The sequence below is a fragment of the Orycteropus afer genome, unplaced genomic scaffold (genome assembly GCF_000298275.1).
Source record: "Orycteropus afer afer isolate SDZICR_OR568_19922 unplaced genomic scaffold, OryAfe1.0 scaffold00679, whole genome shotgun sequence".
NCBI classification, from domain to species: domain Eukaryota; kingdom Metazoa; phylum Chordata; class Mammalia; order Tubulidentata; family Orycteropodidae; genus Orycteropus; species Orycteropus afer.
This window is the reverse complement of record NW_006922266.1, coordinates 1,081,052-1,091,973: the sequence shown is the minus strand read 5'-3', so window position 1 is coordinate 1,091,973 and position 10,922 is coordinate 1,081,052.

The following is a 10,922-nucleotide window of genomic DNA, read 5'->3' as shown; positions in this document are numbered from 1 at the left end:
GTGAAGTTGCAGGAGATGTCAGTGTAGTTGTGTGTTATGGGGACTGTTGCTGTCTCCCACTCAGTTAGACAAAAATTACAATTGAATAGCTATAAAAAAGCTAAAAGCACATGGACTAAAAACACACCATGTAATCACACAGGAATAGTAACCAAAAAAAGAAAAAAGGGAAAAAGAAGAAAAAAAAAATTAAACCAGTGACAGGGAAAAGAGAAAATGCTGAAAACTAGGACCTGGGAAGGGAAGAATAAGAATAATAGTAAAAAGTACAAAAGTATTAATAATAATAGTTGTTTTAAAACAGACAAATACAACCAAAGTAATCACCAGAAAAAAGAAAGTGAAATAGAAAAAAACAAAAATAAAAAAAGAGAAAATAAATCAGTGGAGGACAGGGCAGGGCACCCAGGCTCTGTCTGAGCACACAGCCTGTGATGGAATTCCTGTGGGCCCAGAAATTAGGTGGGAATGGGGGATAGCCGCACCTCTGTTCACCAAGCAGGTGTGGGGTATAAGTGTAGCTAGAGAAATGTCGCAACTTTTCAGTCTTACAAATCTGGAATGTCCTTGGGATTGCTGGCAAGCAGAACCTGTTCTTAAGCCCCAGGAATCTGCAAGAGCAGTGTCTCTTTAAATATCCAAAATAGTCAAGCCGCTTTTAAATATTCAAAATGGCGGCGCCCTCCGGACCAGCAAAAGTCCACAGCTCAGCCCGCCTTTCTCGTCACCTTCTCCGATTATTCCCCAGCCACCAGAGCAGTCGTCCGTGCAGTCCATGGCTAGCAGGGCTGATTTTTAGGTTAATTCTTAGGTCCTACCACCACTCAGGAATCTCCAAGCCGTCTGTGCCATGCCATCAGGATCGCTGCCAGACCGCAGCTCCATCTGTCTCCTTTTTTGGTATTTTCATACAAATTCTTCTGCTAGTTGAGGTTTAGTCCATTTCTATATCCTTCCCTTCAAGGCTCAGGGGTCCAGGATTATCTTCTGTGTCTGTGTTAATTGGTTTCCCTTTTCTTTGTTTAAGAGGGTCTGTGGAGTCTTGCTGTGTTGTCTGCCATCTTACTCCTTCAGGGTTTTATATATGCCATTCCATTGCCTTCTTGCCTACGTGGTTTCTGCTGAGTAATTGGAGCTCAGCCTAACTGTTTGATTATTTTAAGTAATATTTCTTTTGTCCCAAGCAGCTCTCAAATTTTTTTCTTTGTTTTTGGTTTTGGAGAGTTTGATTATAATGTGTTTTTCTTTTGGGGTCTATCTTGTGTGGTGTTCTCTGAGCTTCTTTTCTTCCTTCATTATATGGGGGATGTTCTCTGTTAGCAGGTCTTCCACAATTTTTTCGGTGTTTTTATCACCTCTTCTTGTTCTGGAATTCCAGTGAGTCTTATGTGGGTTTTTTCATGTCATCCCATATAATTCTTAAGTTCTCTTCATTTCTCTTAAATCTTTGTTCTGATTTTTCTTCATACAAGCTAGTGTCCAGGATATTTGTCTTCTAGTTGGGATATGTGTTATTCAGCCAATTATAACCTACTCTTTTGTGCTTCTACAGTGTTGAGTATTTCTGTCATTTTGGTATTCATGCTCTGCATTTCGGTAGTCATCTTCTGCATTTCTAACTGCTGTTTTTGTATGAGTTCTGATTGGGCATTAATCTTATTATTTTGTTCTTGAATGATTTTCCTGAGTTCCTCCAGGGAACTGTTTGTGTTCTCCTTGTTTCTGTTTGGGGTTTCTTTAGGCTCTTGTATAGCTCTATAAACATATCTTCTAAATTCCTTCTCAGATAATTCTATTGCCTTCTCTTCCTCCATGTATAATGAGACCTTTGTTTGTGGTTTTGCTTTCAGTGCCTTGTCCCTTTTTTTTGTTTGTTTGTTTGAGGTTGCCTGTTGTTTCCTAGACATTTTGAGATTGTCATTAACTATTGATTTGTTTTGTCTTGGTGTTATGGTTTAATAGGGTGAAGCTGATGTATTTTTATTATTATTACTGATTCAGGTATATTGGGTCACTCAGCAGTTTTCTTTGTGTTGGTGGAATCACTGTGTGGAATGTGGATATGGGTTTCTGTTTGTTGTAAGAAGGGTTTAAAGTTCAAACCGTAAGGTTTTATGTTAGCTGCATATGGTTTCTTCTATTGAATGAGTGAAGTTATTGGCGGAGAAGGTGGGAGTGGAAGAAGGAAACTTGGTGTTGTTAGGGCCAGTTTCTAGGGTTTTGAGAGGGCTGCTACTGATGATGTCATACTGTTATTTACAAGCCTGCAGCTCAATTTCAGGAAAGATTGCTGTTGTTAGGGTGTTGCCTCTTTCCACCAGGCTCAGACACATGCAAAGACTCTGCTCCTGAGGCCCCTCTGCACCAAAAACCCTATCCAAGGCAACTTCCTGGGTCCATGCTCGGCCGCAGATTTTTCTCTCTCCACCCCACCTGCCCGCAGCACCAGCCCAACCCAGTCAGACTGTGATCGGCTCAGGAGTTTGTCTGTTAATCCACCCACCTACAGCACCAAAGATGCACACGGTTTCAGCTGCACTGGAGTTGGGAGAGTGCCTGCTAGTAATCTGTGGTCCCGATATTATTGATAAAGACAGGCACAGACCTCTCAATGCCACGTAAGCTGACCCAAGCCTATTCAGTGACCCTCTGAGGTGGGGAGCGAGCTCACCCTCCTGGAGCACCAATGAGCTCTCTGCTTGGGTTTCATTGGTGCTGCATGTGCCCGTTTGCACCTATCCAACCCAAGTTACCGATAAATTCAGGTGCTGATGGTAGATCCTTGGGGTGTTTGCTGTTATGATGGTGTGGTCACTGGTATGCTGATATGGGATGTCTTCTGCCTTGACCCAGGGAGGTCTCAGGTGCCCATTCTTGCCTGCTGGTCGTCACCTCAGGTAAGTCTCTAATGGCCTTTCTTGGCTGTCTGTCTGCTTTCTGCCAGGTAGATCTTCTTTCATTCCTTTCCCTGTGCCTTTCCTCTAATTCTTCTCCTCTCTGCTTGGTGCACTCTGATTCAGTGAGCTGTTCAGAGCACCAAAATCCCTAATTCACCTAATTCAAACTGCTGTACCTAGTTTTTCAAGCACTATGATGCTAGAGGGAAATAGTGTGGTGATTGATTACTGATGAGACTCCATTTTGAATCCCTAAGCTCGTTTTGTTTACGGATTATGTTATCACTTCCTTCATTGCTATTATTTTAGTATTTGCTAAATATTTGTGCTGGTTCTCTTTTTTATTTTGATGTGACGTTTTATCATTTTTCTTTGAGGTTACCCTGTGACTTATAGTTTTCTTCCCAAGTTTAGAACAGTCAGTTTTATCTTGTAGTTGTTTTGACTTCCCTAACATCTAGAAGTTCTTTAACTATACAGTTTTTTTCCCTCTGTTTGGTTTGTAGTTGTCCTCATTTGCCAATTGATGTCTCTAGTTCCCTGTTTACAATCTTGTAGGCTTATTTACTTAGGATAGTTCCATACCTGGGTTGGTTTCTGCATCCTGTCATCATGTGTGTTAAGGTCAGTTGTTGTTTGCTGTTGCTTCTCTGCCCTTTAGCATCTCTTGTAAGGTCAGTCTGGTTTTAACAAATTCCCTTAATTTCTGCTTATCTGGAAATGTCCTAATTTCACCATCATATTTGAGAGACAGTTTTACTGGGTGCATAATTCTTGGTTGGAAATTTTTCTCTTTCAGGGTTTTATATATACTGTCCCATTTTCTTCTCACTTGCATGGTTTCTGCTGAGAAATCCAAGCTTAGTCTTACTGGTTTGCCCCTTGTAAGTAACTTTTCATTTTTCCCATGCTGCTCTCATGATTCTTTCTTTGTCTTTGGTTTTGGTGAGTTTGATGATGATATGTCTTGATGATTTTCTTTTGGGGTCTATCCTGTTTGGGGTTCATTGGACTTCCTGAATGGATATATTCTCGTCTTTCACCATACCAGGAAATTTCTTTTCCAATAAATCTTTGACAGCTTTCTCTGTGGTTTTATTTGTCTCTTCCTGTTCTGGAATTCCAATGACACATAGGTTATTCCTTTTGATGGTATCCCACATGTACCTTAGGCATTCTTCATTTTGTTTTGATCTTTTTTCTCATTGATTCCTTTCCAAAGAAGTATTCAGGTATTTGCCTTCAGTCTCACTAATTCTGTCTTCCATTGATTCAATTTTACTCCTTTGCCCATTCAATGTCTTTTCTATTTCTGAAAATTTAGTTTTAGTGTCTGGATTTCTGTGTGTAGATTTTGTCTTTTCTATTTTTTTTCATTTGTTTTGTCATTTTGTTTTTGTATTGTCTTTCAAAATTATTCTATGGTCTTCTCTGTGTTTTCCTTAATTTTGTCAGTGTTTTCCTTGATTTGCCTCTCAGTTCAGTGAAGATACCTAACTATAATTATTTTGAATTCCTTATCAGGGAGTTCCAATACTGCATTTTCCTCAGTGATGTGTTTTGGATCTGTATCCTGGTCCCTTGTTTCTCCTGCTTTATCTTGGCTTCTCTGTGTGGATTGTGATGCTTTGTTGTGTCCAAAGTATTTTGATGTTTTTGTGTTTATGAGAATGCTGTCACTTTAAAATCCAAAATGGCTGCCACTTGTAAAGATTCAAAATGGCTGCACCCTTGGTCACTTTAAATATCCCAAATGGCTGCCATGTGTAAACAATCAAAATGGCTGCACCCTCCAGACAGCGGTAAGTACACAGCTCATATTGTCTCCCTCCTTGCTGTTTCCCTTCCTAGTCATAGGCCACCAGCACAGTTGTGCCTGCAGCCCTGGTGACCAGGGCTGGTCTTTAGGTCAATTCTCATGTCCCAACACCACTTTGAAATATTCAGTCTCTTGGTCCTGTCAGAGTAGCTGACAGTCTGCAGCTCTGACTTTCTTTGTACTCTGTTTTCATTCAAGTTTTTCCAGTAGTTGATGCCTAATCCATTTCTTTATAGTTCTTTTGAAAGCTCAGGGCTCCAGGATTATCTTCTGTATCTCTGTCAATTGGTTTCTCTTTTCTTTGTTGAAGAGGTTCTGTGTCACTTGTCTGCCTATTCCTCCATCTTACTGGAAGTCCTCACAGCATAATTTTTATATGTTATTTATACTTTTTATTATACATAATGATGTAGAATTCTACCTTTTCCAATGTTAACATTGAAAATTCTCCCTTAACCAGTTCAGCAAACTTGTATTAGTTGTTTTATGTATATCCCTGTAAAGAACATACTATAGTTGTGATTTTTTTTTTTTTTTCCTTTTTCAATCCAATCTGACAGTTGGTATTTTTTAATAAGAGCATTTTACACATACACATTTTTAAAAAAACTGAAATATTTGCTTTTCTTCTTTTTATTTTATCTTTATGTATACTGTATGTGGTTAATACTCCATGAAGTTACCTAAATGCCTTTCTCTACTGCAAAGAATGAAATGATAACTAAATATACCAAAATTTTTTCCAGCTCTTTCTTCTGTGGACACTACAATGATTTCTCTTCATCTGTTTACTCTAGAGATTGAAGATTTCTAAGACCCTGTCCTTGGATCTCCTTTCTTTTATTTTTACACTTACCCCTTTAGTGATCTCATCTAAATGTATTTTTCACCCTGAACACCATTCACAATATATTCAATAGCCTTCCCTACACCTGCACTTGAATTCATTTTTTTGAGGTATAATACACAGAACAGTAAAGGCATGAATCATAAGTATAAAACATAGTGAATTATTACATATTATATACCTGTATAACTACCATCCAGAATGATGAACTCATTTCCACACCCAAGAAGGCTCCTTTGTGCCACAATCTCCTAGCTTCTTTCACCACAGATGAGTTTTGCATGTTCTCACACTTCATTTAAATGGAATAATTCATAACTTTACTCATTTTGTATCTTGTTTCTTTTACTCAATATTATGTCTCTCACCTTATTGTTTGAAATAATAGATTATTCTTAATTTAGCTCTGGTGGCATAGTGCCTAAAGCATTTGACTGCTCACCAGAAGGTTGGTGGTTCAAATCAACCAGCCACTTGGTGGAAGGTAGACTGGGAAATCTTCAGGAAAAATTTACTGCTTCACAAACCCAATGGTGTTGAGTTGGAATCAACTTGAGGTTGTTTTTTTATTTAGTATTCCATTGTATGAGATTATACCTTGATTTATCCATTCTGTTTCTGATGGACATTTCAATTGTTTCTAATTTGCGGCTATTATGTACATAGCTGTTATGAATATTCTGATATAAGTCTTTAGGTGGTAATATGTACACTTTTCTTTAGCTATATTTTTAGTAGTCAAATGAGTGAGATATAGGCATATGTTTTGTAAATTACTTAGTTCTTCATTTTCCAAAATGCTTTCTCATTTTATCCTCTGACCATCTACTGAGTAACAAACAGTGCACATATTATTTTCCCATTTTCTACCCACGGGGAGTAAGATGCAGATGACTAGCTCAAGACTATGTACTTATGGGAGGATAAGCCTATAAAAAAAAGTTTCTGTGCAATGAAGACAGGAAAAGTGGTTAGTTTGTTAACCATTCCTTATACAGTCATGTGTCTGATTAACATTTATTGACTATTTACTATATATCCAGTACTTAGCTTGCAGTGGTCAAATTAGACAACCAAATAATTTTTCAAAGTAGTTGTACCAATTTACACACCTTCCTGCCATCTCTGAGTGTTCTAGCCCTCTCCACACTTGGTATTATATAGCCATTCTTGTTAAAATATATGTTTTAGTTGTGTTTTTCATTTTTAAATGACTTAATTATGTAGAATATCTTTTCATATGCTTAGTAGCTACTTTGATATTTTTTTGTGTGCAGAATCTGTTAAAGATTTTTGCTCATTTAAAAAATTGTGTTCTGTGTCTTTTTCTTATTGAATTTTTCAAGTTCTTTATACATTTTAGATATGAGTATTTTATCAGATATGTGTATTGCAAATATCTTATGCTCTGGGGCTTATCTTTTCACTCTCCTAAAGGTATCTTTTGATGAATCAAAGTTTTTAATTTTAATGTATTTCAATTTATTAATCTTTCCCTATATGTTTAGAAAGCTTGAGTTTGTTTTTTTTTTTAAACAAACAAACAAACAGAAAAACTTTGCCTTTATGCCTCCAAGCATATTTAGCCTCTCACATCTCAAATTCTGGCATACAGTATAAAGTGTAGTTGGTTAAAGTTCATTATTGATACCCTTATCAAGCAATGTTTGTTAAAAAGTATGTGTTTCCTCCCCTGAATATATCCTAGGTCTAACCCCTTCTCACTGTCTTTCCTCATACCATCTTGATCCTAATCCAGGTCATATATCACTTATATGCTTGCAGTAAACTCCTAATTTGTCCCTCTGTGTTCCTTTCAGGTTATATAAAGATACAACCTGAGTGATCCAGATAGTATCACTTCTCTGCTCAATTTCTGTTAAAATCTTTACAATGACTAAGAAAACTTTATGTATTTTGGGTTCGTTACCTCTCTGGCCTTGTCTCCTACTCCTTCTTTTATTCTATCTAATTACATTGACTTTGCTTGAATATTCTGGGAAAACTCCCAATTATCCATAATCTCTACCAAGGCTGTTCTTTCCCTAGATATCTTCATGGTTTATTATCTTCTGATATAGCCCACACCTATCTGTTCAGCCTTATTCCACACATCTTTTCCTCTCATTCACTTTGTGTTAGATGTATTGGTTTCCTTTCTGTCCCTTAAGTATACCAAACTCTTTTTCTCTCTTTTTTTGCCCTTGATATTCCTATCCTGATATGCTTTTGTCCTGGTTCTCCATCTGGTCGGCACCTCATCATCCTAAATACTAACATCATTATCTCACCAAAACTTTTCATAACCTCTAAAGTACCTCTTCATTTCTCTCCATTATCAACACAATTATTTTTATTAGTATTTGTCAAAAAAATATAATTGCATTTACCATATTTCCACTTTTTCATTTTCTTTTTTCTCTATTGAAATTATGTCTCATGAAGGCAGCAGCCTTGTCCGTCTAATTTTACCACTGCATCCCACTGACAGAGTAATATTCATTACATGTTCTTCAAACAAATATTTGCATAAGAAATGGATAACAAATATTAATCTCCTTTCTTGTATTTACTACACTGAAATTAAATCCATGAAACTTTTTTTTTGGTGCATGTGTGTGTGCGTGTGATTTGGGTGGAAGTTTACAGAGCAAATTCACTTTCCATACAGCAGTGTACATACACTTTTTCTCATGACATTGACTACAATTTACCCCAATGCAACAGGTCCCCTCCCACTTCCTCTCAATAGTTACCTCTTCCCTGTGTCCATCCCTCCCAGGCACTCCTGCCCCCTGAGGTGTATACCTTTGCATAAATAGCCCTTCTTTCTTCCATGATTGTTTTCTCCAAGGAGTGTATCTAACTCAGGTAAGTGTTCAACTCGTATGCCTGTCTTTAGTTTGGCTGGAAGCCACAGGTGGGTTCAGTTCCAAACCTGAAGAGCAGCTAGGGGCCATAGTCTCAGTGGTTCCACCAGGCTCTATCAGACCAGCAAAAGAAGACTTGAGTTTTGTGTAACAAAACTCAAAATCATTTGGGGAAAAAAGGGGGACCAGCAAAACTGGTCCAGTTTTTCTGGTCCCCCCCTTTTTTCCCCAAATGATTTTGAGTTTTATTTCACATTGTTCTCCCTCTCTATCCATGATCTCCTACATAGATCCTCCTCTGAGTGGTTCACAGTGGTAGCCAGGTACCACCTAGTTCTTCTGGTCTCATTGTTGAGACCACATGCTGATTACATGGTGTACCAGTCACTAGGACTAATTGTTTCCATGAATCTTTGGTTTTCTTCATTCTTCTTTGCCCTGGATGAGGAGAGACCCATTGTTGCATCTAGATGGCTGGTTGCAAGCTTTTAAGATCCCAGTCGCTACTCACCAAAGTAGGAGGTGGAACGATGTTTCCACAAAACTTTTTTTATAGGCTCACCCTCCATTAAGTTATATAGTCTTGACCTAGTCACTTGCATCTTATTCTCCCTAGGTAAAAAATGGGAAAATAACATCTGCACTGTTTGTTACCCAATAGATATTCTGAGGATAAAATGAGAAAGCACTTTGGAAAATGAGGAACTCAGTAATTGCCAGCAATGTTTTTGTTTCCTTTTTACACACTGTCTATAAAACAGGTAAATATTTATTTATTAATGCTTTAAACAAGAGTACAGAAATAACATAAATTATCATTTGACAGAAAATAACAGGCACCTTGAATTATAAAGACTATAAGCAGGGGAATAAACCAAAACCAAATCCATTCTGACTCATAGCGACCACCTTTGTGTTTCTGAGGTGGTAAATTTTTGCAGAAGTAGATTGCCCAGTCCTCCTTCCTCAGAGTGACTGGTGGGTTTGAACCACCAACCTTCTGGTTAGTGGTCAAATGCCTTAGTCAGTACACCACCAGAGCTCCTAAGCAGGCAAACAGGAAATGTAAGATATTTGCTTACATAATAAAAGTGACTGAAATCTGTTAAATGCTCTGAAAAAAGGTGAAGACTGAAGACAAGTACTCTGGGGAATTTGTGGAATTAGGGTGTTGTTTTGGGAGAGATTTCAATGAGAATAAGATAAGATGATTTATAATTAACCATGATTTAGATTCTTTATAGGTTTAAAGGGAATAAGTTCAGTTATGCAAGCCTGTTTCAGCATTCAAAAGTCAATTTAATCCAGCAAATCAGCAGGCTAAAGAAGAAAACTCATGATCATATCAACTGATGCAGAGAAAGGTTGGAGAAAATCCTATACCTATTCATACTAAAAACGTTTAGCAAACTTACATGGAAACTGCTTCAACTTGTTGAAGAACATCTACAGAAAAAAAAAAAAACTAGAGGAAACATAATTAATGGTGACTAACTGAATCCTTTACTTAACAAGATTGGGAGAAAGGTAAGTCCTCTGTCACCACTTCTATTCAACATCATACTAGGATTCCCAGCTAGTGCAATAAGACAACAAAAAGAAGTAACATATACAGAACAGGAAGGAAGAAATAAAACATTTAATATGAAGCAACAATTATGTAGATAATTCCAAAGAACCAACCAAAAAAATATTAAGTATATTAAGGTCACAGGGTACACAGCACACAAAAGCTTATTGCTTTCTCTTATAGAAGCAATGAACAAATGGAATTTGAAATAATAATAATAAAAACTTATGATAGCACTAAAGGAAAAAACAAACATAAAGGTGAAAGAAATAAAGAATATGTAAACAAATGGAGAAATATTCCATGCTTATAGGCTAAAAGACTCAATAAGCTGTCCACTTTTCCTAACTTGAGCTGTAGATCCAATGCAATTTCACTCGAATCTCAGAAATTTATTTTGGAGATACAGACAATCTGGTTCTAAAGTGTAAATGGAAAGGAAAAAGAACAAAGTTGCAAAACTCACCTATCCAATTTCAAGATTCACTATAAAACTACAGTAATCAGAATAGAATCACATTGACAAGACACATAGTGAATGGAAGAGAAAACCCAGAAATAGACTCATACAAATATGATCAACTGATCTTTGATGAAGGAAGTTCAATGGGAAAAGTGTAGTTTTCCACCAAATGATGCTGGAACAATTTGATGTCCATATGCAAATAAACAAATAAATAAAAACCCAGATGCAGAATTACAACTTCCACAAAAATTAACTCAAAATGGATCATAAACTGAAATGTAAAATACAATATTATGAAACTTAATGGGGAGGGAGAAAACAGGAGAAAATGTAAGTGACCTTAGATTTAGTGATGAATTTTTAGATAGAACAACAATATCACAATCCATGGAAGAAAAACAAGTTAGCTTAGTAAAAGCTGACCTAAGTAACTTTATAATGAGTGAAATCTGT